Here is a 26,226-nt window from a genome sequence, read left to right as displayed (position 1 = left end):
GTTTTGAATATCATTGTTCTTGTCGTTGCTTACGATACTATTAATATTTTGGTCGTGGGGTTTAGTGGTTGCGATTTGGTTTATGTTAATAAAAAAATATTTACAGGCTGTTGGATAGCGGCTCTTTAGTTAAATATTTATGATTAATGTAATATTTTGTTGATGATACTTACTTTAACACTTAAACTAAAAAACTCCACACATTAAAAAAAAATATTTTTTCTTGGTTTCAAACCTTGTGGTCTCTTTTTCTCTTTGTTTTATTTGTATATTTAGTTTCTAAACTCTATAGTCTGTATAATAAAACTATCAAAATAAGAACAATAAGATGAAAGAATAGCAAATGAAAATAATGTAAAATTTTAATTTTAATTTTTAAAAAATTTCTTGAGCTAATCTCAGATATGATAAGCACTAATTTTATTCCATTCAGAAACATTTTAAAAGTAAATATGCATAGACTACTTGCTGGGTAAGTAAATTTTAAACAAACAAAATCATCTTTTAAAACAGGACAATGCATTCAAGTATGACTTATTAATGTCGAAAATGAAATTTAAGAAAAACTTGATAGTAGAGATACGTCTGAAGTAGACAACAATGACATGTACACGTCAGCTCGCACGTTTAACAATGCATGCACAACGTCCATCTTCATCAGCTTGAGACTCCTCAGAAGTTGGGTCAGTCACAACCGGGAGATCACTCAGTTGTGGAACCTCTCCACGATGGCCTACAACAATGTCATTGTTACGCACTTCTGGGCTATTAACAGGAACACCAATCTGTCCACCTGCTGCGAGACATGTTTTCACAACTCCTCTCATCACAGATTGTCATCAACACCATGTGGAGGTGTTAGTGAATAGAGCAATTAGAAATGTAATAGAGTAAGATAGCTTTTAAAGTGAGACAGCAAACCTAGACAGTAAAATTAGGAGGGGGGGGGGGGGGGCGGGGCGGAGGGGGGGAGGGACGTTGGTTACAACTTACGATCAAATATGCGAGCTATGGTGAAAGACTGATGCCTTGATGTGAATTTTTAATGTGAAAGCTTAAGCTGGAATGTAATGGTCCTCCCCACAATATCTATGAAGCATTGTGGAAGGGGCTAGTTATGTGGGTCTGCCCTCCTAGGCTCTCAGGACTTTATATGATGAAAGACATTACAGAGGAGGAGGTTTTAAATTAAGAAACAATAACTCAACACTTACGGTATCAGCTATGTTACCATGGACGCTGAAACTGCTGCAGCAAGACCACTGGTCAACTTGTTCAGGTTTCAGCTATGTTATCATGGATGCTGCTACAGCAGGACCACTGGTCAACTTGTTCATCTCACCATCAAAAGCTACGAACATGGCAGTGTCAAATACATCAGTAACTAACATCTCTACCCGGTACCTAGAAGTGGAAATCAGAGACCATTTGTTAGATGTGAAGGTAATGAGAGTTGTATTAGAACAATTTGCAAAAGAATGATGTAAATAGTGCAGCTCCGCTTACCTTGCAACTCCAACCGCATTTTCATCATGGCAGGGCGCACACGTGCAGGATGAGAACTTGGAGCATGAGACACAGCACCATCCATTTGCTGTTTCAATACTGCCAACATCCCTAGTACATAGGAACTCGACAGTCTATATTTGTTTAAGTTAGATAAAGGCATATTTAATACAACATGAGCATGTTGTTAAGATAGAGTCTAACCTTGGGTGGTGAACTAAGATCATGAAAATTCAACTCAGATAGTGTCACTGAGTCAATCTTCTTCATGCCGTCATAATTGAGAGTAGCTGAGGAGGAACTGTCATCGCTCCTTAGAACCCTCCGAGAAACTTAATGTAACAGTACTGAAAAGTTTTAGCTTAAACACATGACTCACACAAAGCTGATGTATAGAGCCTGACCCTTTCAGGTAACCGTCGGCGGCAGTGCTCTCACTTTCAAAATAAAAATGGGTTCCTGAGCTAGCGTTAAGGAGACCTGTTAAGAAGTGGTTGTTAGTATACATATATGTTAATGTCTGCAAAAAAAATACATGAAACTTTGTTTCTACAACAAAACCTCTAACCGTTTTTGGGTTTGTGTTTTTTTGCTACAAACGTTGGCTCTACACCATTGCAAACCATTTTCTAATTAAGCTGCATAGTTAAGCCATCAAAGATAGTCACACAGACCGTGGTATCCCTGGAAGTGGGAAGATAGGGATGCAAACTCATATATTTAACACCAATAAAATTTTGTACGTAATAGATTGTAATAATAATGACTTTACGAATGAGTAATACATGGAAAATATTAAGTGTACGTAATAGATTGTAAACACACTGGTAATACATCTAGAGCCCAAAATAGAAGTGATCAGCAGTAAAATCAACCAAATAATGACAAAAATGATAACAAAGAGACGGAAAGAAAAGATCTGATTTTTACTGATCACACTTACGTTAGCTTCACCGGACATGTCTATAGCCATGATGGTAATCATTTGTACTAACTGGCTAAGGAAACTGAGAGATAAGAGTGAATATTGCAAGGTGAAACTACCATGTACTACTATCCATGTTCCATTAGAGTTTGGCAATACTCGAACTCTCTGCGCTTGGTAATCCTAAGACATGCACCGGCTTTAATCTCTCGGTTATAAGCTGGAAAGCAGATACAGAAAAAAAAGAAGAAGAAGGGGATTTACAATCACTAAAATATTGTTCATATTTTCCTATTCTTTCTCAACTATTCGACATTTTACTTGCCCAATCAACCATGTAAAAAGAGATGGTTTCGTAGGAAAACATAAAGAGAAAGTCCGTAATTTCTAGAAGATGTACCGATCATAAAGATATCAAAGTCAGATATGTAACCACCATTGACTGAAGGAGGGAAGCACCAATAGCTTCAGCTAAGTCCCTCTAACTAATCTGCACAACAGAAGTGCAAAACAAAAACTTTAGGCAACACTCATCTATATTTGAAACCACAACTGATCATGAAGAAAAATAACCAATATAAGCACGCACCAAGAAATATAGTACCTCGTAAGAGTCGAGCTTGAGTTTGCCATGATTTTCTGGCTGTAAAGAAAACATTAGAAATTCATCCAAAACTTTATGCTGAATGAGTACTAAGAAAGATACGAAAAATACCAGAATAGAAATTGAGAGACACAAATCAAAGGGTGGATATAACAATGACTACATACCTCTATGAGAATACGGATTGCTCTTTGTTACATCAAATGAACTCAGCTCATAACTACCTCCCTCTCTGAGTAGGCGTTGGAACGTGTTCAACACGGTGGACGCTAATTGATCACTCATCGTAGACTGCATCCTTTAGAAAAAAAAGAGAAGACATTATAAACATAGTTATCTATTACAATAAGAGAGAGTAACAAAAGACTCAGTGATTTCTCAATCTATAAGGAAAAGAATATGACGTTGGAAGCAAAACTCAATAATTAAACATTTCCAAAGAGGCGATTTACCTTCTCATCTACTAGAACTACATCGATCCCTATAAACTTTCCACCTTTCTTGGCATTCCTAGCTTCCCAGAAACAGAGGAGAAGGGAGACGTTACAGTGAGTTGTGCTGTAGAGGAGAAGGGAGACGTTACTGTGGAGTTGTGCCGTAAACGATGAATAAGTGGAAAAGTGATGTTCCCTTTGATAAACCCACCACCAACGTAGCACATAAATACAATCGGAGACTACACTACTCGAATGTTGTTACAGTGTGCAGGTGTGGTCGCATCAGATACAAACCCTAAAAGAGAGCATGAAGAGAAATTTAAGAGATTTTGATGAGCATATATTAGACATCATGGATTGAAAGGCATAACTACATACGTTTCTTAGAGACATCAATGGGAAGAGGAAGTGGAACGGAGAAGCTTCTGCAGAAAGGAGAGAATCGGTGAATTAGGTTAGTTCTATTTGGGCCGTTAAATATTTACGCAAAGCCCATTATCTTTACTCTCGACTGATAATAACAAAACACACAGCAGAAAACTTTAAAAAAGATATGCTGATGTGGCACGATTTGCCCATATTTTCTTGCTGACGTGGAAGGTTGTGCACAGAGCACAAGCCTACTTTATATATATAGAAGATAGATAGATAGATAGTATAGAATCACAAAGCAATATAGAAACTCAAAGCAATAATAAGAAGTCCTTCTCTTATTCAATCAATCAAGCAACAATTCAATCAAGCTCTCTAAGAATCACTTAACGCACATATTCATCATTATCATCGTTTATCAATATATAGAGAGCTTCTATTTCCTAATCCTATTAGTTAACATATCTAGAAGGCTTCCTAAATACATTATACTTTCCAATTCCTCAACATGATAGGATTAGGTAAATAGCTTGTTTCTTAAGTTTCATTTTTCTTAAAGCTTAACTCAACATTCTCCCCCTTAAACTTGAACTTCTCTTCACACATATCTTGTACTCCAATCAGACTTCTCATTTCTTTGAATTTAATCCTTCCAAGTGATTTTGTAAGGATGTCCGCCTTCTGTTCATTCCCCGGGATATGCTCAACTTCAACTTGCTCGTTTTCAACACATTCTCGAATAAAATGGAACTTCCGATGTATATGCTTACTTCGGCCATGGAACACAAGATTTCTTGTAAGAGCAATTGCAGATTTATTGTCAACACGAATGATCACACGTTTGCATACCTCACCAAGAACTTCACCTAGTAGTTCTTGGAGCCAAATAGCCTGTTTCGCAGCCTCGGTCGCGGCCATAAACTCTGCCTCACAGCTTGACAAAGCAACTATCTCTTGCTTAGTCGAACACCAAGTTATAGGACTCTCACCAAGATAGAATATATGACCCGTTGTGCTCTTTCCATCGTCATCGTCTACATTGTGAGAAGCATCACTATATCCTTCAAGTTTTAAGCCTTTTCCACGCGCGAAGTATAAGCCAAGAGAGCATGTTCCTCGTAGATACCGTAAGACCTGCTTTAATGCAGCTCCGTGAGATTCCTTGGGCTCTTGCATGTAACGACTGAGCAAGCCAACCGAGAACGACAAGTCGGGACAGGTATGCAACAGGTAGCGCAGACAGCCAACACTTCGACGATACATAGTTTCATCGATATGTTTTTCACTCGGTGCTTTTGACATCTTTGCATTTATTTCCAATGGTACATGCGTAAGATTACATGTACTCATACCAGTATCTTCAAGGATCTTTCGCGCGTATCTGTCTTGCACTAGAGTAATCCCATCCGATCGTTGATGAACCTCAATGCCCAAATAGTATGTTAATAACCCGAGGTCACTCATCTCAAATTGATTTGCCATTCCACGCTTGAAGCTTAGTATAAGCTCAAGTGATGACCCAGTGACAAGTAGATCATCTACGTATACGACCACCACAAGAAGCTCTCCATACTCTTCCCTTCGGTACAGAGATGGCTCTTTCGAGCATCTTACAAATTTTAATCGTCGAAGGATCTGGTTCAACTTAATGTTCCATGCCCTTGGTGCTTGACGTAGACCGTAGAGAGCTTTCTTGAGTTTATACACTTTGTGTTCTTGTCCCTCAACGATAAACCCTTCTGGCTGCACTACAAACACGTCTTCCTTTAGTTCTCCATGGAGAAACGCTGTTTTTACGTCTAGGTGGTGAACTTCCCAACCATTTGAGGCTGCTAGTGCAATAATCAACCGAATGGTCTCAACACGAGCTACTGGTGCGAATACTTCGTCAAAATCAACTCCATGTTTCTGAACATAACCCTTTGCCACCAGTCGCGCTTTATACTTACTGATACTCCCGTCAGCGTTTCGTTTTATTTTAAACACCCATTTAAGTCCTATTGGTTTTACTCCATCCGGAAGTTCAACAAGGTCCCATGTATCATTCTTTTCTATAGAGAAAATCTCATCCTTACACGCATCTACCCACACTTTCACATCTTTTGCCTCCTTGAAATCCCACGGCTCCTCATTTATAATCATCAGTAGACGCTCGCATTCGACTTCGGCTAAGATAATGTAGTCATCAAGGTATGAGGGTTTTGTAGTAACTCGTTGTGATCGTCGAGGTTGCACTCCGTCATCTTCCTCACCAACCTGTTCCTCTTCGGTGCCCTCTTCATTCTCTTCTCCTTCCTCGACTGTAATCACCTCTCGATCGTCATAAGTTCTCACTGGTTTTATCGAGACAATGAGTTCTTCTTCGCCGTTGAACTCTGTTTCCTCTGTTTTACTCCAGTTCCATTCTTTATTTTCATCAAAAACAACATCTCGACTAACCATGATTCTCTTGCTCGATGGATCAAGTAGGCGATAAGCCTTTGACCCCGGTTCCACACCTAAATGTACAAGCACCTTTGATCTGTCATTGAGTTTCCTTCTTCCATCGCTCTTAGTCCGTGCGTAACACACACAACCGAAGACCCGTAGATGAGTGAGGTTTGGCTTGGTTGCTCGTAGAACCTCATACGGTGTTCTCTCATCTAGTGCTCGAGTCGAGACACGGTTAATGAGGTATGTGGAGTGCCTCACTGCCTCTCCCCAAAGGATGTTTGGTACGTGCATGGCCTTTAAGATGCTCCTCGTCATCTCCAAGAGGGTCCGGTTGCGTCGTTCTACCACTCCATTCTGTTGTGGAGTGTAAGGAGCTGTCAGATGTCGCTTAATGCCATGCTTTTCACAGTACTCTTGAAATTCTAAGGACAAGAATTCTCCACCTCTATCAGTTCGAAAAGTTACGACCTTACTTTGCGTTTCCTTTTCCACATGAGCTTTGAACTTTATAAACTTCTCAAACGCCTCGCTTTTCTCTTTCAACAAAATTGTCCACATATATCTTGTGTGGTCATCAATGAGCACAAATATATATCCTTTTTGTGCAGGTGTCTGTGGTGAAATTGGTCCACAGAGATCGCCGTGAACAAGCTCGAGAGGCTTCGATGCTCTATATTGGGTCTCTTGAGGGAACGATCTCCTTGTTTGCTTCCCAAGTAGACATGGTACGCAAGTTTCTTCTCCTCCAGATGAGAGTTTAGGCACGCCAACAATAAGCTCTTTGTTAATCATCCTCTTTAGCTTCTCGGAGTTTATGTGACCCAAACGGGCGTGCCATATTGACGTTCCACTCGCTGATGCTATTTGTAAGCAGTGATCTTGATCAGCTTGCAGAACCACCTTGTATAATCTGTTCCTCGACCGTGTGGTCCTCACCATTAGTTTTCCATTGCGATCATAGAGGGTCAATGTTTCATCCTTCATTCGCACTTCGCATCCAACCTCAGTAGCTTGTCCTAGGCTAATTATGTTGCTTCTTAGGCCAGGTATGTAATACACATTGTTCAATACTTTCATTTCGCCATCTTTGAAGATGAAACGCACTGACCCATTTCCTTTTATATCAATCCGTGAGTCATCTCCAAATCTTACCTTTCCTAAGATGGTTTCATCGAGTTCATAGAAGAATAATCTATTTCCACTCATGTGGTTACTCGCACCATTGTCGAGATACCATACGTTCATCGTATCTGAATCGGCTTCAAACACGTTTGGATTTACTTTTCTTTCATTGAGGTAGACCACCTCGTTCATCATCAGTTCATCAGCTTCATGGGTATCTTCCTCCTTCTTTTCTACAACTTCCTGGAGCTTGAGGTGTTTGTCCGGACAATCCGAAGCATAGTGACCAAGTTTATCACAACAGAAGCAAGTGATATGAGAGATATCTCCCGATAATCGCCGCTTATAAGCCTCTTTCTGACTTTGAAACGTTCCTTGACGTCCACGTCCTCTTCCTGTCCAGGATGATCTACCGCTTCGTCCTCGACCTCTTCCATATCCTACAGAGTTATCTTGTCCAGAGTCTGCATACATCAGTTTCGTTTGTTCCTCTTGTTCCTCCTCTTCATCTTCAGTGATTCTTTCTTCATAAGCTTTCAACCTTCCAACAATGTCCTCAAAACTCGTCGTGTTAAGGTCAAGAAGTTGTTCAATGGAAGCAACTATCTGGATGTATTTCTTTCTTGGTAAACTCTTTAGGAACTTCTTAACAATCTTTGATTCTTCTATCACCTCACCCAACGCTGTAGATTTTGAGGAAATCTCAGATAACTTGCCCACGAAGGTATCGATCGTATCTCCATCTTTCATCTTAAGTCTATCAAACTCTGCCATTAAAGTTTGTTGTCTCGCTTCTCTGACCCTCTCAGCTCCAAGATTACGCGCTTTTATTGCGTCCCATACACTTTTAGCTGTGTCCAAGTCGCCAACTTGGAGGATTAGTGCCTCTGGTATAGATTGGAACAAAAACGCTATTGCCATATTATTTTTCTTCTCATCTTTGATTCCAGGTTCAATTGCCTCCCAAACCTCGCTGACTTTTAGTGCTATCTTCATCCTCATACACCAGACAGTATAGTTTGATGTAGTTAGCATTGGGAATTTGATGGAGGTTCGGCCAGACTCTTTGCTCGCTGCAGTTTCTTCCTTTACTTCCACCATTGTTTGTTTCAAGCTTTGAATTGATTCTTGCTGGCTCTGATACCAAATATAGAATCACAAAGCAATATAGAAACTCAAAGCAATAATAAGAAGTCCTTCTCTTATTCAATCAATCAAGCAACAGATAGATATAGTAGAAAGATGTCGTTTTTATATGAGTCATTTCAGCAACTCCTTCACCGGGTTAGACACATCAGATTTTTTTTTTTAAAAATCACTCTATAGATTTGTCTAAGGTGGGTATTTGGAAAACCTATCATGTCTTGGTTTGGGATCAATAAGATTTTGGTTTGGGTTTAATTGAATTTTCGGGTTTATGAATTTCAGCCCTATTGAGGTATTATAAAAGTTTGGTTCTGAGTTTGGTTCCGGATTAGTAACATTTTTAAAAACCTGTTAAATCTAATATAATTTTGGGTTGTCTTAGGGTTCAGAATTCACGTAACTGATCCATTGAACAAATCTTAATCGGGGTTTTGGTTCCAAAATACTTTTTGGACTTAGTTAAACCCAAAACCTAAAAACGATCCAGTGAAATAATGATAAAAAAAAATTGAAACGAGAAATTTAATTGTCACAATTCTTGTAGTTTCTAGTTTAATTTTTGACAAATTAAATAAAAAATTTTAGATAATGAAATTAGAAAACAAAATTCAAAAATATGTATAAACATATCATATCTTATAAATCCTAAGTGAAAACACATGAGTCCGATAAACTCGACTATATAGAAGAAAAGTAATACCAAAAGATATTAAACTAAGTATCTGAGTTGATTATTTATGTAAGATATTTATTTGGGATTTTTTGTACGTATTTCTTTGAATTTTCTGAGTTTTTTGGATATTCATTCGAGTTCGAATTCGATTCATATAACACCCATAAACAAAAATACAATAAAACAAATCATATTCGATATTTACGTTAAGCTCAGTTCGAATCGGATTCATCGGTCCGGATTTTTGAATTTGGATTTTTTATCCACCCCTAGATTAGTCAGTTTCGTAGGTTTTGTATTATGTAGTTAGCCCAACACATGTATTATATAATTATAAACATTGGGCTTGACCCTACTATATTTTAATAGAATAAAGGATTTTTATTGTAAAACCCCCTCAATTAAGTTTATTTTGGATAAAAACCCCTGAACTAAAGATTCAATGAAAAAACCCCCAACCTAAGTAATCGTAGTGAATTGGCCCCTCCGTTACTTGTCACGTTAAAATTTTGAAAACCCCGTTTAGTTGAAACACAGCGTTTACTATCAACAGAAAAACGACCTGGTTTTCTTCTTCTTCTTCTTCTTCATATCTGAGACTCGAAAATACCCAAATATAAATTAGGGTTCTTCAAATTTTTGAGTTTATATTTGTTCCTCAAGTTAAAGCTTTCGTTTTTCTCTCCCAGTTAAGTTTTAGTTTACGTAATTGAAAACGTATGGTGTTTGATTCTCGAAAAGTTGATGTTGCTTGAGAGTTTTAGAGCCAATTTTTAGAAGTGATACTGTATATTGTAGCTTGTGTCTTTGAATATCATTGTGGTTCAAAGACTGTCATTGTGGTTGTAGCTCTTGAGATTGAACCTTGATTAAATCCTCGAAGAGAAAAAGTGAAGCAAGGAAGCTTACCACATAAGAAAAAGAACAAGAAGAAGAAGTGACCAAGGAGTCACGTAGAAGAAGAATGAAGAAGTGGAAGCAAGAAATTGCTTACCACCCATAGAAAGAAGAAGAAGCAAAAGCCAACTAAAAACAAGAAGTCCAACGAGAAGTTGAGATGTGACTTTCGTCACAAAGAAGCTATCAAGGAAGAGTGAAGAGAAAGAGCAAGGTTGTGTTAAGATGAAACACAAGTAAACAAAAACAGAGAGTGTGAGTGAAGTAAAATAGAGTGAAGGTGAGTGAAGTAAAATAGAGTGAAGGTGAGAGAAGCTCTTGAAGTAAAATAGAGTGAAGGTGAGAGAAGCTCACCAAGTATGAACAAGAGAAGAAAGAGAGGCCGGCCGTGAGAAGAGTCGACTCAGCTCTCGGTTTCAACTCGGTCACCAGACTATAACTCACCCTCTCCCAAACTTAGCGTTTCTCAAACTTTCACAATCACCAAATAAAACTCAGAACCCTTCTCCTTTAAAAATTAGGGTTTATCCCTAATCTCTTGTGGGAATTTTTAAGACATTTAAGAATTTAAAATTAAATCATAAACAACATGACATTTTACTTAAACATCATACTGTTTTATTAACAAATCCTATTGTTTTAAGACATTCCCAAAACGATGTGTTTGGTTTAACGTGACGAATAACGGAGGGGCCAATTCATTACAATTATTTAGGTTGGGGGTTTTTCCATTAAATTTTTAATTTAGGGGTTTTTACCCAAAATAAACTTAATTGAGGGAGTTTTACGTTAAAAATCCTAGAATAAACTATCATCTTATCAAAACGTGTATTATGAATCCCATAACCAAAATGTGACTGATGAATCACAATAACAAAACTATATTATCCCATCTTATTAAAATTATTATTTCATGTTACAGAACATAAAATGTGCTATAATAAATTATTGCAGTTTGTATTGAATTTACTCTTCATATATTCAACAATTGATATATTTGACATCACACAAAAAAAAATTTGCTTCAGTGATAGGCAATGGATTTTACCCACTTTTTGCTATGGTTTATAAGTGTTTTGATAACTAATTATTATGTTTTAGAGTCTATTTAATATATTTATAGGATTATGAGTGATTTGGAAGAAAGTGATGATTTTGGAGCATTTTAGAGATAATTGGAGAGAGCATCCGAGCTGACCATCAAGCAAGACCAATGGTCGACATTCAGAGACAATAATCGATCGACGCACATCTTGTGACATCGATCAACAGCGAAGCGCGCATAAGCCCATTTGGTTCCAGCCGACTTAGAGCCTAAGACTTCACCAATTTACAAGATTACCCCTGACGAGTTTTAACCTAATGTTTATAGTTTGCCAAAATGTTAGAGGCAAAATGTACTTTCTTGTTTTCTTATTTTCACAGTAAAAGGTTTTCTAGGATTTTAGTAGAGTTGGAGAGAAGATCTAAAGAGATTTGTGATTGGAACTCCATTATTATCTATCTATCTATGCAGTTTTTATACCTTATTGTTGTTAAAAATTTCTTACCTATGTATGAGTAGTTCTATTGTTAGGTTTAGGGTTTAAATAGGTTATGAAGGATTAGCCGCAACCATAGATTTCTAAGTTGTGATATTCATCATCAGGATTGTCATTAATGCATGTTTCTACTTTAGCTAGCTAGAACCTTGACTTAGGAGTTGTAGGCACAAGTTAACACTTGAATCTCACCCTGAATCTGTCCTAATTGAGATAAGATTGTTAGAATAAGGCGAAAGCTGATCTAGTAAGCCTAGTGAGCATTATTCAACCCGCTCGTAAAGCTTGACTAAGAACATGTCGATCGAAATTCCTATAGAATTATCGATCGACAGTGCAAAAGGTGTATCGATTGATATTCCTCTAAAATCATCGATCGACACTTATATCTGGTCAATAAACAAACCTAGAAAACGAACGCTGATCGGTTTGTTCATAAGTGTTTGAGCTCTATAATATCATGCATACAACTTTAAGGCATCTATAGGTTTATAATCATGATTACCTGAATAGAAATCCTAAGTCTAACTATTTCATTTAAGTGCCAAAACCCCAATCAAACCAATCGAGCAACTGCCTTGCTCACAACCTGTTATTTACATTTAAACATAATCAACCTAGCTTAATCACTCTGATAAGATTTATTAGGTTCCCTAGCTCCTTATGGATTCGGTCCCTAGCATTACAAACCTCTTATTTGAGAGAGTAATTCATTCCTTAGGGTAATTTGAGTGAGATCATTCAGCGCTTATAAGTATTAAAATCTAATAAAAGTAAAAATCTATATTATAATATGAGAGTCTTTGATCTCTCCTAAGCCTGTCCACGTTGACATATCCTATTGTCCGGTTTTATTTGGTCGTATGGTTTGTAATTTGGTCCGGTTTAGTTTTAGGTAATATGATTGTAATTTGGTCTGATTTGTGTCTTCAGCGTATTGTTTCTATATTATAGCAGGAGAGTTTTTGATCTCTCTAAGCATGTCCACGTAGACATATCCTTAAAGTTTGTGGGTCCCATTTAATGTCCGGTTTCATAAATGCTTGCCTTTTGTGCTTCCTACATCCGATTAAGGCTTCATCATTGTCTTCCTTCCTTACAGAACTCAATCGGCAACACTATCCATCTCACACGGTAGCTACGTTCATGTAAGCCAATCTTCCCCTGAAAGTTCGTAATGTTTCTAGGAGTTTCATCTGCGGTGACAATCAAAATTTTTGGGTTCATCTTTTGGACAATGGATTTCATCTTCTAAGAAACGTATATCATAGATCTTGTTGTTTGGGCTTCAACTTCACACGAGCCCAATGCTCGGCACTTAGTTCTTCCTATTGGGCCTATAACAGCCCGTTAGCCGCGTTACCTTTTGAGAGAGTTAGGTGAGGCCGTTATAACGGTTGGTGAGTCAGCTTCATCTCCTTGGTGTGATCATAATCTGAAAACAGAGAAAACAGATCAGAGAGAGAGGCGATACGAAGGTTGTTGAGATCAAAGAGAAAGAGAGTCTCATCTCGTGATAGAAGAGCAAGGAACCGGCGGAGAAGATTCTTCAGCTGCTTCTATAGAGATTCCGATTACCTGTGGTGTATTTCGGAGAGTATGAGGTAATACTGAGACTTTGTACCGATCTAAAGAATATAGTGAAAGCTTGAGAGTTTCGATCTCTCCCCAGACAGTAGGCAACGAAGTCTGGGTAAACAATCTTGTGTTTTCTTTACGTTTAAGCTCGTACGTACCAAGAAGATCTCGAAATTGAACTAAAACCGTTAGACACTCGAAAACGAATCAAGATCGATAGTAGCTAAAGGTCAACAAGTGGTATCAGAGCTATTGGTTTGCTTGGTTGTGTTGCTATGGTGAGCTGTGAATGTGGCAGGTGACTGCAGAGAGAGTTGTTGTTTAGAGGATCTGATCTCTTGAAGCGGAAGCAATGGCAACAGATCAGTATTCGATGGAGCCTACACGAGGCCGTTTCGAGATGGAGAAGTTCGATGGTAAGGGAGATTTTGGATTGTGGAAATACAAACTGCTGGGTCAGCTCGAGATTCAGGGGCTAGCATCTGCGCTGGAAGAAAATGCCACTCTCTATAAGAGTTCTGAGAAACTTGAAGAAGGTGCAGAACCAGTTCTTGATCCCGTCAAGGTTGCAAAGGATACAAAAGCAAAGAATCTAATGGGAACGTGTTTGAGTGACATGATTCTAAGGAAGGTGATGACAGAACCTACGGCTCTAGAAATGTGGAAAGCTTTGGAACGTGACTATCAAACTAAGACGTTACCAAATCGCATCTACTTGAAGCAGCAGTTTGCGAGTTACAAGATGGAGGAATCTAAGAGCATTGAAGAGAACCTAGACAGTTTCTTGAAGCTGATAAGCGACCTGGCAAGCCTCGACATACAAGTCAGTGATGAAGATCAGGCTATACAAATACTGACAAGCCTACCGCCGCAGTATGAGGCACTGGTCCATACGTTGAAGTATGGAACTGGAAAAGACACATTAACGGTACAAGATGTGACTACTTCAGCATATGCAAAGGAGATAGAGTTGAAACAACGAGGTCTCTTGGGAAAAGCTAAGTCTAACTCAGAGGGACTGTATGTTGAGTCTCGAGGCAGACAAAAGGAAAAGGGAAATAGAGGAAATGGAAACTACACGAAAGGAAGGTCCAAGTCCCATGATGGCAGGTCTAAGTCCAGGTCAAGATCAAACAGAAACTCAACTAAAACTGGATGCTTCATCTGTGGAAAGGATGGACACTGGAAAAGGGAATGTCCGCAAAATTGGAACAATCAGGCTAAGAAGAACGAAGCCTCAAGTTCTGTGAATGTAGCTTCAGGACCGAAGCAACCTATTGTACTCAATGTGAGTGTCCACGATACCAAGGAGGAATGGGTACTGGACTCAGGCTGTTCGTTCCATATCACACCTCAGAGAAAAGTCTTGTTTGACTTCAAAGAACTAGAAGGTGGAAAAGTTCTCATGGCAAACAATACTCAAAGTGAAGTTAAGGGAATTGGGAAAATTCGAATAACAAATGAGGATGGAGTTGAAGTAATTTTGAAAGATGTGAGATACATGTCAAGTATTAGTAGAAATCTGATATCATATGGACTTCTAGAGAAGGCTGGGTGTACATATGAAGGCGGTGGTTTCAGAATTGAGTTCTTCAAAGATGGGCAAACGGTTATCACAGGAAATTACAGAGACGGGTTATACTATCTTCAAGGAAAGGTATCGATGTGTGAAGCTAACATCACTAAAGCAGAACATGATATGACAAAGCTGTGGCATTCCAGACTTGGACATATGAGCGTTAAAAACATGAATGTGCTAAGCAAAGAAAAATACATTCAGCTGAAGGAGATGGATAAACTGGAGTTTTGCGAAAGCTGTGTATTGGGGAAATCACACAAACTGAGTTTCCCTACTGCTAGGCACACGACTACGGCTATTCTGGACTATGTCCACTCAGACTTATGGGGTTCTCCGACTACACCAGAAAGCTTAGGAGGCTGTAAATACTTTGTAAGCTTTATCGACGACTTCTCTAAAAAGGTATGGGTATATTTTTTAAGAACAAAAGACGAAGCTTTTGAGAAGTTCAAGGAATGGAAAGAGGCTGTGGAAACCCAAACAGGAAAGAAAATCAAATGCTTGCGCACTGATAATGGTTTGGAGTTTTGTAACTCAAGGTTTGATGGGTTATGCAAAGAGTCAGGACTACGACGTCATCGTACATGCATCTACACCCCACAGCAAAATGGTGTGTCGGAAAGGATGAACCGAACAATAATGGATAAGGTAAGAAGTATATTGGCTGAGACTGGACTGGGATCAGAATTTTGGGCAGAGTCCACATCTACTGCGGTCTCTCTGATAAATAGAACTCCGAATTCCACTATTGGTTTTAAGCTACCGGAGGAACTATGGTCAGGTCAAAAGCCAGACTTGTCACATCTGAGGAGGTTTGGCTGCTCAGCCTATGTTCATACTATCCAAGAAAAGACAAGTCCTAGAGCTATTAAAGGAACGTTTGTTGGATACCCATTTGGGGTAAAAGGCTATCGTGTGTGGATTGCTGAAGAAGGTAAGTGTGTAACCAGCAGAAACGTCGTGTTTCATGAGGAAGAAGTGTTCAAAGATACCGTGGAATCCAAGAACGCTAAGTCTACAGAGAAGGCTGCATCAGTACCAAAAGAAGTTAAGACGAATAAGCGAGTAACATTCAGCAATGATCTGATAATAGGACCATCTCAAAACAGTTTTGAGATTGGAGAGACTTTGGGTCAAGGTGGAGATATCTCAGACTCAGATAACTCAGAAGATTTTGATCCAGAGTCTACTGACTTGCCTGTTTCGGATTCAGACGATTCTCAGGATGGAGAACACAAGTCTGATCAAAACGTTCAGTCACTAGACGAATATGTACTCGCCAGAGACAGGGTAAGAAGGAAAAATGTGAAACCTCTTTCAAGATTTGATGATGCAAATCTAGTTGCTTATGCGCTGATTGTAGCTGATGAACTCGAGATAGAGGAACCTAAGTCATACAAGGAGGCAATGGAATGTAAAGAGAAAATTTTTTAGAAAGAAGCAGCCAATGAAGAAATGTTTTCACTTGAGAAGAATGGCACATGGGTTCTTGTTGAAAGACCAAAGAACCAGAAGATGGTAGGATGCAAATGGATCTTCAAGTTGAAGCCAGGTATACCTGGAGTAGAAGACAGACGGTTTAAGGGTAGAGTGGTTGCTAAAGGTTACTCTCAGAAGGAGGGGATTGATTACAATGAAATATTCTCTCCAGTTGTAAAACATGTTTCAATCCGGATTCTCCTCTCAATAGTGGTAAATCTGGACTACGAGTTGGAACAGATGGATGTAAAAACGGCTTTTTTGCATGGTGAATTGGAGGAGAGAATACTGATGGAGCAGCCTGAAGGATATGTGAAGAAAGGGGATGAAAACAAAGTCTGTTTGTTGAAAAAATCCTTGTATGGACAGAAACAGTCGCCTAGGCAATGGAATTTGAAATTCGACAGTTTTATGAAGAAGCAGGATTTTCAGAAGAGTCAATTTGACTCGTGTGTTTACATGAAAGATGTGAATACAAGTAAGGCGGTCTACTTGTTGTTATATGTGGATGACATGCTGATTGCCTCTGGAAACCCGAAAGTAATTCGAGACTTAAAGAACAGTTTGAGTTGTGAGTTCGAAATGAAAGATTTAGGGAAGGCTTCGAGAATTTTAGGGATGGACATCGTTTGGGACAGGGAAGCGGGAACTTTGATATTATCTCAACAGAAGTACCTGGAGAAAGTTCTTAGGACATTCGGGATGTTTGAAGCTAAGTCTGTCGTTACCCCCACAGCGTCCCACTTCAAACTACAAAGCTTACATCCTAAGGAGAGAGCTGAGGAATATGAATATATGAAGAATCTGCCATACGCTAGTGTTGTGGGAAGTCTTATGTATGCAATGATTGGCTCTCGTCCAGATTTGGGGTTTGCTGTTGGTTTGATCAGCCGGTTTATGTCACACCCTAGTCGAGAGCATTGGGAGGCTGCTAAGTGGGTTCTAAGATACGTGAGAGGAGCTTATGATATGTGTTTGACGTTCAGGAGAAGTTCAGATTTCAGCATTGAGGGTTATTCAGATTCTGACTACTCTACAGATTTGGATAAGCGAAGGTCAGTATCAGGAATTGTCTTCAAGTTTGGAGGAAACACAGTCTCTTGGAAGTCAGGTTTACAATCTGTGGTGGCTCTTTCAACCACAGAGGCAGAGTACATGGCTCTGACCCTGGCTGTGAAAGAAGCGATTTGGTTGAGAGGCATTTGCACAGAGATGGGATTTGAGCAGAACAGTGTAAGGATACACTGTGACTCTCAAAGTGCAATCGCATTATCGAAGAATTCAGTACATCATGAACGTACTAAACATATGGACCGAGACTTCCATTTCATCAGAGACATTGTTGCTAAAGGATGGGTGTCTATAACTAAGATTCACACGTCTATCAACCTAGCAGATTTTTTGACTAAAACGGTACCTGGGTCCAAGTTCCAGCTATGCCGTGAAGGATTGAATGTCGCCTGAGTGCGACTACAGGTCCAGGTAACTCCAAGGAAGTGATACCTCGCAAAATTAGAGAGCATTAGCTTGTGTTTTTAGCTGGTGTCACATAGGTGATCTCTAAAAGGGTTTGCAGAGTACACTAAGATAACTAAGGAGGTGGAGTTACCTGAGAGGAAAGGGAAGCATACCAAATGGTGGGGCTTCAATTGCAGGGTTCAACCAATGTTGAATCAACATATAGAGTTTGAGATTCAGAGGTCAGAGGGGAAAGAAGGTGAATTGATTCAGGACAATGGGATAAGCTGAAAGGAAAGAGTGTTTGATTGATCTTCGAGGTAATCAGGAGAAACACTGGATTCATGAAGGTCAAAAGGAGAATACTAAACAGCGACAGACAGAGAGAGAAGTCACGAAGCGTTTGAGGGGCTGTCTGAAGTCGAAGAGGTGGAGTTTTGTTGTTTGGGCTTCAACTTCACACAAGCCCAATGCTCGGCGCTTAGTTCTTCCTATTGGGCCTATAACAGCCCGTTAGCCGCGTCACCTTTTGAGAGAGTTAGGTGAGGCCGTTATAACGGTTGGTGAGTCAGCTTCATCTCGTTGGTGCGATCATAATCTGAAAACAGAGAAAACAGATCAGAGAGAGAGGCGATACGAAGGTTGTTGAGATCGAAGAGAAAGAGAGTCTCATCTCGTGATAGAAGAGCAAGGAACCGGCGGAGAAGATTCCTCAGCTGCTTCTATAGAGATTCCGATTACCTGTGGTGTATTTCGGAGAGTATGAGGTAATACCGAGACTTTGTACCGATCTAAAGAATATAGTGAAAGCTTGAGAGTTTCGATCTCTCCCCAGACAGTAGGCAACGAAGTCTGGGTAAACAATCTTGTGTTTTCTTTACGTTTAAGCTCGTACGTACCAAAAAGATCTCAAAATTGAACTAAAACCGTTAGACACTCGAAAACGAATCAAGATCGATAGTAGCTAAAGGTCAACAGATCTTAACTTGTTTTGGTGATTTTTATTCCATAAGCTGTCAGATTGATGATGTATACATTCAACATCCGTATGTTTTGGTTTGAATAATTGTCCGTCAAATAAGTTGGTGATTTAATTGTTGCTTTCAATCTCAAATCAAAGATTCTAAACTTTGATGTCACTATGGTTTCCGCAAAAGCCCCCTGCGTGCTGAACCGCTTCTCCCTCTCCTGTCACCACGAAAATAAGTGACTGACGACAATCTTGCTCTTTGGATTAGAACAAGAACGAAAGGATAAAGTGGGAATATAGGACACGAGAAGCACTGGTTCGTTAACAACTTCAGTTAGTGCGAAGAGAAAAGGTAAACAACTAATCATTTGTTAGATTTTGGATAGTTTAATGTTTTACCATCATGTCTCTTGGTAATGTGAAGTTATGAATCAGCTGTTTCAAGAAAAGTGACGTTCCAGAGTTACATTTGTACGGTGTTTGGCCAGCGTGTAATACTAATATGCATCACAATGGATATATAGCTTAACAGTAAATTTATGATCACATGGTTTGACCCTCTTGCACTATATCTCTCTTTCGCCCCATTCACTAGCACGAATCTCTCTGATCTCATATAATTTTGTTGTTATTTGTGGAACCATTTTAAAGATCAAAGCTCATTGCTGTGTTCACGAAATTTAAGCAGGTCTCTTGATGGAAGCTTGACTGATAGGTGAGTGTCCATGCAGATTTGACTCGATGTTGTCTTTGATAATGAAAGAATCAAGAACAATATCTTATGAAGATCACTAGGACCGCCATAAGAAACCAGGACAAGGTAAACATTATAAAATTATTATTGTATGGTATTTCATAGATAATTGCCAGCAAGTCAAACATCTCAAGGGTAACCCCATTCACCAAATTATATTATGGTCGAAGCTATAACACTAATTCATTTCTTTTAACGTAGCTTGATTAAGCCAGAGCTTCTAATTAATTTACAAATCAATGGTTACTCACATGAAATTATGTAGCCGAAGTAATCCTCTGCAGTCCATGGCAAACGAAGCATCTACATCAATCGGCGTCAGTTTACAGCACAAAGATGCTTAGTGTTATACGTTTCTCAGGTAAGTTTTTCCCTTTTTCTAAAACATTGCTTCTTACTTTATTTCCGTAGCTATTTATTTGTGTACATTTACGGCAGCTCACTCCAGGACTTACTTGGTGCGAGCGATGGAGAGAATTAGGAGGAGATTTTGTTTCTTGGTTTTGGTTTCTGGCCAGAGAAGCAAAGATAATTCTTATTCAGGTCATTTCTTGCTTTTAAATGTTTCTCAGATTTTTTTCTGTATCTGGTATAGTGTTTCGATTTAGATTGTCAGCACTTGCCTTAAGTATTGACATGATGCTCTATCCACACTCCGGAGTCAAGTAGGTAAGTTACTTTAGATTTTCTTGTGTACCTTTCCGTATGATTTTTCTTTTTTGAAAAGAATGATTTTTAAGTTGATAAAATCATAACTGAATTATTGGTGCACTATCTTATTCAGCTATACGTTGGGATCAATGGTTACCGAGGAAACTCGAGGTATGATTCTTCGAGATGGTTAACTGTTTTATCCCACTGTCACTGGCTCTGTACCTAAAGACCATGGATTAGATTTGGGTGATCACTGGAGGAGAGTCATGCAAGGTCACGCTGGAGCTAATATTATGAGCTATTAGGTATTATCACTGTCCATTTTCAAAGTCTCTCAGTTTCCTCTTATCGACTTGCTATGGTTAATACCAAAGAATTTTCTTTTCACCACTCCATCATCTTTTAGATCCAAAATTACTCTCCCTAATTTTATCTACGAATATCTCATTCCCTAATCAAAAGATGAGCTCTGAATCATCTGGATCCAACCTTTGCCGGAACTGTGAATCTCGCAGCGGTAGTCCTCATCGCCTCGAAGCAACTCCTTATATGAGTTTTGAATCTCGCCTCGAAGCAACACGGGTCTTCTTGGTCTCAAACGCACCAGTACCAAACCCGTGGTCTCTTCGTCATGTAAGTGAAGATAGCTTTAGTAAGTATCAAGAACTATGCATATAGGGTTTTTTAGTCTAAGGAATCTTACTGTTAGATGACCCCGCTGTTTGTGAAGCTCGTCGAATATTAGAAACTGTTGGGTGGATTTACATTGTTTTGCATGTTCGCCCTTTTCTGTCCAAGAGTAGTCAGGGAATGCATTTCGAACCTATACAGTGCCAATGACGGAGTCTATATTAGGGGCTGCATGTTTGATTCGACCCTGTCGTGATAAATCAACTATTTATGACTCCAAATGTCGAACACTCTCACGTTTGGAAGAGTGATGATCTCTCGGAGGCAACTATATTTTGATGCTGACACCAAAATTACTCTCCCTAATCTCATCTACCAAACTCTCATTCTTCAGAGGAACATTACTGCTCTTCCGGGTGATGAACCCCTTATTGGAAATCCACTGTGTATTAATGGAGCCGAAGTAGACACTCACATTCGAAGGGGTAGAAGAAGAGGCTGTGCCCGTCTCGGATAGGACAGGCAGTTTACATGAAACGTGTTTAACATAACTTCTAGATTATTATGTTTGAAGTACTACCTCGGCAATAACTGATCAGTTTTAATTATATGCATCTGTATTTTGTTGATTTTCTGTTTAATATTATTTTAGCTACAATATTATCGTATTGATTATATATGTACAAGTATACGGTATACACCGTATATGGCCTTACACCTCTATCATATCTTGTCGTTTGACCTGTAAGAATTAGTAGTCAGGAATTTAAAACTGGTTAAACTTAATTTCTAACATAGTGTACAACTATATTCCGGAATATACGGTGTACACGGTATACGGTCATACACCCCTTTTTAAAAATTGTGGGAGTTTAATTCCAAAGTTATTGTTCCACCTAAACTCTTTGTATTTAAGTTTAATTCCAAAGTTATTAATTCATTTTAAACCTAACACCCTTACTTAAAGAGTAAAAGTTACCTTAAATCGAAGTTCGTGTACACTTATTCATTTCAAAAAATATCAAGTACTTAATGTAAACAAAAAAACATAAAACCAGCCGAAGCATTTATAAACATGAAACGGTTGTGCTGAATCCTTGTGAATAGCTCCTTTTACAACATTCTCGCAATTTTTAGACATACCCTAAATAGCATGCAGTTTTTGCAGGTTCCTTCTAACGCCAAGGTGTGTGCATGGCGAAATAGACATGAAGGAGAGGCGAGGAAGTCATATTCTGGAAATTTGAAGGTTTTGTCGTATGTGTTGGAATATGGGGCATGGAACGTCAACAATCTCCACTGTAACTCATCTCCCATCTCAAATATGGGGTCTGGTTTAAAGGCAGAACAATGGTCTGCTGCGAACTGCTCAAGGGTATACGTGGCTTCCATTTCTTTACCAAGGCATACGTAGAATATGCCAACAGCTAGGGTTGATAATTTTTGCGTAGGAAGATTTGACTTCAATACTTTAATTGCCTCCTCAACCCCTAAAGTTGTTGATAGGTGAAGACCTTCAAGGTATATGGCCTCTATGTTGCCAACCTCAACGCACTTTAGGAAGAAGTTGTGAAAATTACCAAAATTTCGGATTCCAGAGGACGTTTCATCAACAATAGGACTCACGTTGCACCTCTTTAAGATGTATGGTTTATGGACAAGTTCGTATCCATGTTTCCCGGTCCGCATTAAGGATCCAAGGTACAATGCTGATTCCTCTCCAAGATGCTCAATAATATTAGACAGCAGTTCGTTAGGAAGATTTGGAATTTGTGACTTAGGCATACTATTTCATTGATGGAGTAGATATGTTATTGCAGATTTATAAGAATAACTTAAATAGATGAATTTTTATTAGCAGTTGTGTGACTTTAATACAAAAGTAATTGTGCAACCAATATTTTAAACCTAACCCCTGTACATGAAAGTTAATGGCATCCTATAGGCATGACATAACCACTAAACCCACACTACAGTTTAAGAGATTTAGTTTCCCAAGAAGGCAACCAAAAAGTTTGATTCATTTAATAAAACGTATGAACTTGTTCAAAAGTAAAAGAAATATCGAAGGGGTAAATTTAAATCCAAGTAGTAAAAGAAGCTTTTCAACAGTTTATTCAGCATCACGACCAACTTCATTCGGAGAGAGTCAGACAAATATGTAATTCATTGGAGTGGAAACTATCATCGTCCCATCCAACACAAATGGACACCTACGCCAACAGTTTCAAATATCGAAATGGTGAAGTCATTAAGGAGCTAGACTGCGCTTACGATCACGATCCATTATTTGATCGTTTTTGCAACGAGTGCAATGTATTCTGGATAGGACATGCAGTTTGTAGTATGATATAGGGCTCGCCGATAATGTTACCAATCTGTCATGTTTTTAATAAAATCTTCATCCTAATGTAGCATAAATGAAGTGTAAACCCGGGTCATACATAAAAGCATAAATGAAGGGTTTTTACGCTGGATCTGGAACCGATAGTATGATACCCTTAACTATTTCAGACCAAGTATCTTTGACATGGTATTGTGAAACAAACAAAAAGTACTCCAGTTTCCGAATAGAAGCAGAGGCAATAGCGTGTCGGCATGGCAAGCCAAGCATCTGGAATTCCAGGCAGGAGCAAGTTCGTTTTTCTAAATCAAAAGCAAAGCCGTATCCAGTTAGTTGGCTTGTGTGTAACTTCAAATACCCAAGTGGAACAGGGCAAAACAAGAAGGCCAGTTGACAACACTAACTGTTCGACCATTATTTGATTAATCAGCTTTGGAACGATTCCCTGCATTTTACTAATACGCAGCACCTGCACTCGAATCATCTGCTCAACATCCGCGTTATAAACTCCAGCAGTGCCATGATACGGCTATCACGCGCTGGCAGTAGTGCTTTATTCAACGATTCAGCTATATTTGAACTCATCAAGTTATACCTATTTTCTTCGAAATGTGAACGTGTCCATAACTTTTTATCGATTTTCTCCAAGTAATCCCAACATCTCCAATCCGTAAGCTTTATAAGGTCATAGATATTTTAAAATTCCAAAACTTTGAAAGCTTATGCTGCTCTGCCCACCATCTGCTGCTCTGCCCACCATCTGCTTCTGCTGCAGTCCTTTGTACTTATCGCCCACGTTACGCTTAAGGTGTACAAGACAAATACCATGGTGTGCAAATTGATACCATTTATCTTTAGCTGCAAATATAGCAGCGCATCTGTCAGAAATCATTGTTAATTCACAACTATCTTCTACGATTGTTGACAACCTTTCGAAGAACCACTTCCAAGAATCTGAGTTCTTGCTATCCACTACTGCGAAAGCAATAAGGAATATGCGGCGGTCTGCGTCTTGCCCGCTACCACTAAGCAATACCCGTTTGTATTTCGCAAACATGTGGGTTCCGTCCACCACAAGGACCTTACGCAAATGTTGCCACCCATCGATACAAGCCTTCAGTGACATGAATGCATACAGGAACCTCGATTTTCCTTCTTTATCAAGTTCGGTTTTAATATCCGTGATTGTTCCAGGATTTGCTAATTTCAGTACGTGCAAGTACTGTGGTAACATCTTGTAAGACATTTCATCTGTTCCTTGGGCAGACGCAATTGCTATTTCCTTAGCTTTCCAAGATTTCTAGTATGTGCATGTATAGTTGAATTCCGTTCGAAGTACTTCCGGCAGTTCCATAGCACGAGGTCCACAGTGGAGTCTTTCGTATTTTGAGCGCAGAAGAGCAGCAAGAACTCTAGATGTTCCATATTTTTTCTACTGCCCTCGCACATCAGATGTGCATTGATGTCCCAAAATTGCCTTCTTCACAACATACGTAGGAGAATCACCCAGTTGCTTAGCACACACCCTCCAAGTACACTGTTTATCAACGCATGTAGCTGTGACGAAGCGTTTGTAATGCGTGAACTTGAACCTGCACACCTCCGCGAGTGCATAGATTAACATCGTTAACTTGAACTGCGCTTTGTCCTCAAACATCCTTCCAACAAAAATATCCGAGTCCTCCTTGCTGAAGTCGATTTCCTGCGGATGGAACCCGTTTCCTTCCATATCATTAAACACATGAACTACATCATTATATCCATACATTTCCCAAACTTGTATCCCTTTCATGAAAGCCTCTCCACCCTGAACTTGTGTACTCTCGGTTACAGGAGGATCAATAAACAGGTCCTTATTTTCGATCACATGGATGTGTGTGTTGTGCTTTTTTGGTGGGGTAGCCTGACCAAGATCAACACTTGCACATGTATCTGTTTCATCCGCCTGTGTACAACTAACGGTTACAGAGGTAGATGGAAATTGTTTTCGTGGGATGCATTCCGCCATAATCAAATTGTGTAGTTTGGGTGAGAGGAGGAATAACAAACTCATCATCAGCTTCGATTACTCGGTTCAGTTTGTTGTATTGTTTATGTGGTGTAACAAGAACAATATGATCACTTTCGCCGGTAGGTGTTTCATCATTGTGAGCACATGAAAGGGTTCTTGTCTTTGGTGCTCCTCCACCATGAACAAGTGTAGCGTCGGTCACGCGTCTGTGTTTCTTGTTTTGTTGTGGTGGTGTAACCAGAACAACATTGCCAACATCAGAGTTCCCGGTTGCAAAGGTCAGTGCACATCTTACTGTTTCAGAGGACGATTTGGTGAAACGACGATCAACAGAATCATCGTCGTGGTTTTGTTAGTTTCTATCTTTTGGTGGAGTTACATGGACAACATCGACACTTCCGCCGATATCAGAATCTTTGGTGTACGGAAAGTCAACCATTCGTGAGGTACATACGAAATCCCTTACTTGATCTGTGTTGTCTTCGTAATGTCTCATATTGCAATGCTGTTTGCTTGACGAAAATCTACCTGTAGCCCTTGACAGTTGGCCTCTTCCAGACCCTTGACTTCTAACTTTGGTGACCCCAGAACGCTCATAATCGTTACGACTAGACCGTACACCACGCCCTCCTTTTGGTGGACATCCATCAAAATCATCATCTTCGTCTCTCTCACAACCATTTCCAACAAACTCATGCCAGCCATTATAATCATAATCATAGTCTTCGTCATCTTCTTTTGTGTCTTCATTTCCAACGTCATCTTTATCTTCATTTCCACCGTCATCTTCATCTTCATCTTCATCATCATCTTCATCTTCATTATAATCATAGTCCTCATCATCTTCATCTTCATCTTCATCTTCATCTTCAACGTCACCTCTTTTGTTTTCTCCAGACGCTGCTTCAACGTTAGCCCGCTATTTACTTCCATTCTCCACTACTATTCCTTCTCCACAGCTCTTTTCCTTCTCTTGTAGCGTACAGTTTTGTTGATGCATATTATCCGGATTAACCCGACAAACGACATCTTCAGCTGCTTCAACGTGAGCCCACTTTTTACATCCATTCTCCACTACTGTTCCTAGTGCACAGATCTTTTTCTTCTCAGCCG

This window comes from Brassica rapa, chromosome A07, assembly GCF_000309985.2.
Source record: "Brassica rapa cultivar Chiifu-401-42 chromosome A07, CAAS_Brap_v3.01, whole genome shotgun sequence".
Lineage (NCBI taxonomy): Eukaryota > Viridiplantae > Streptophyta > Magnoliopsida > Brassicales > Brassicaceae > Brassica > Brassica rapa.
This window is presented reverse-complemented; position numbering follows the sequence as displayed.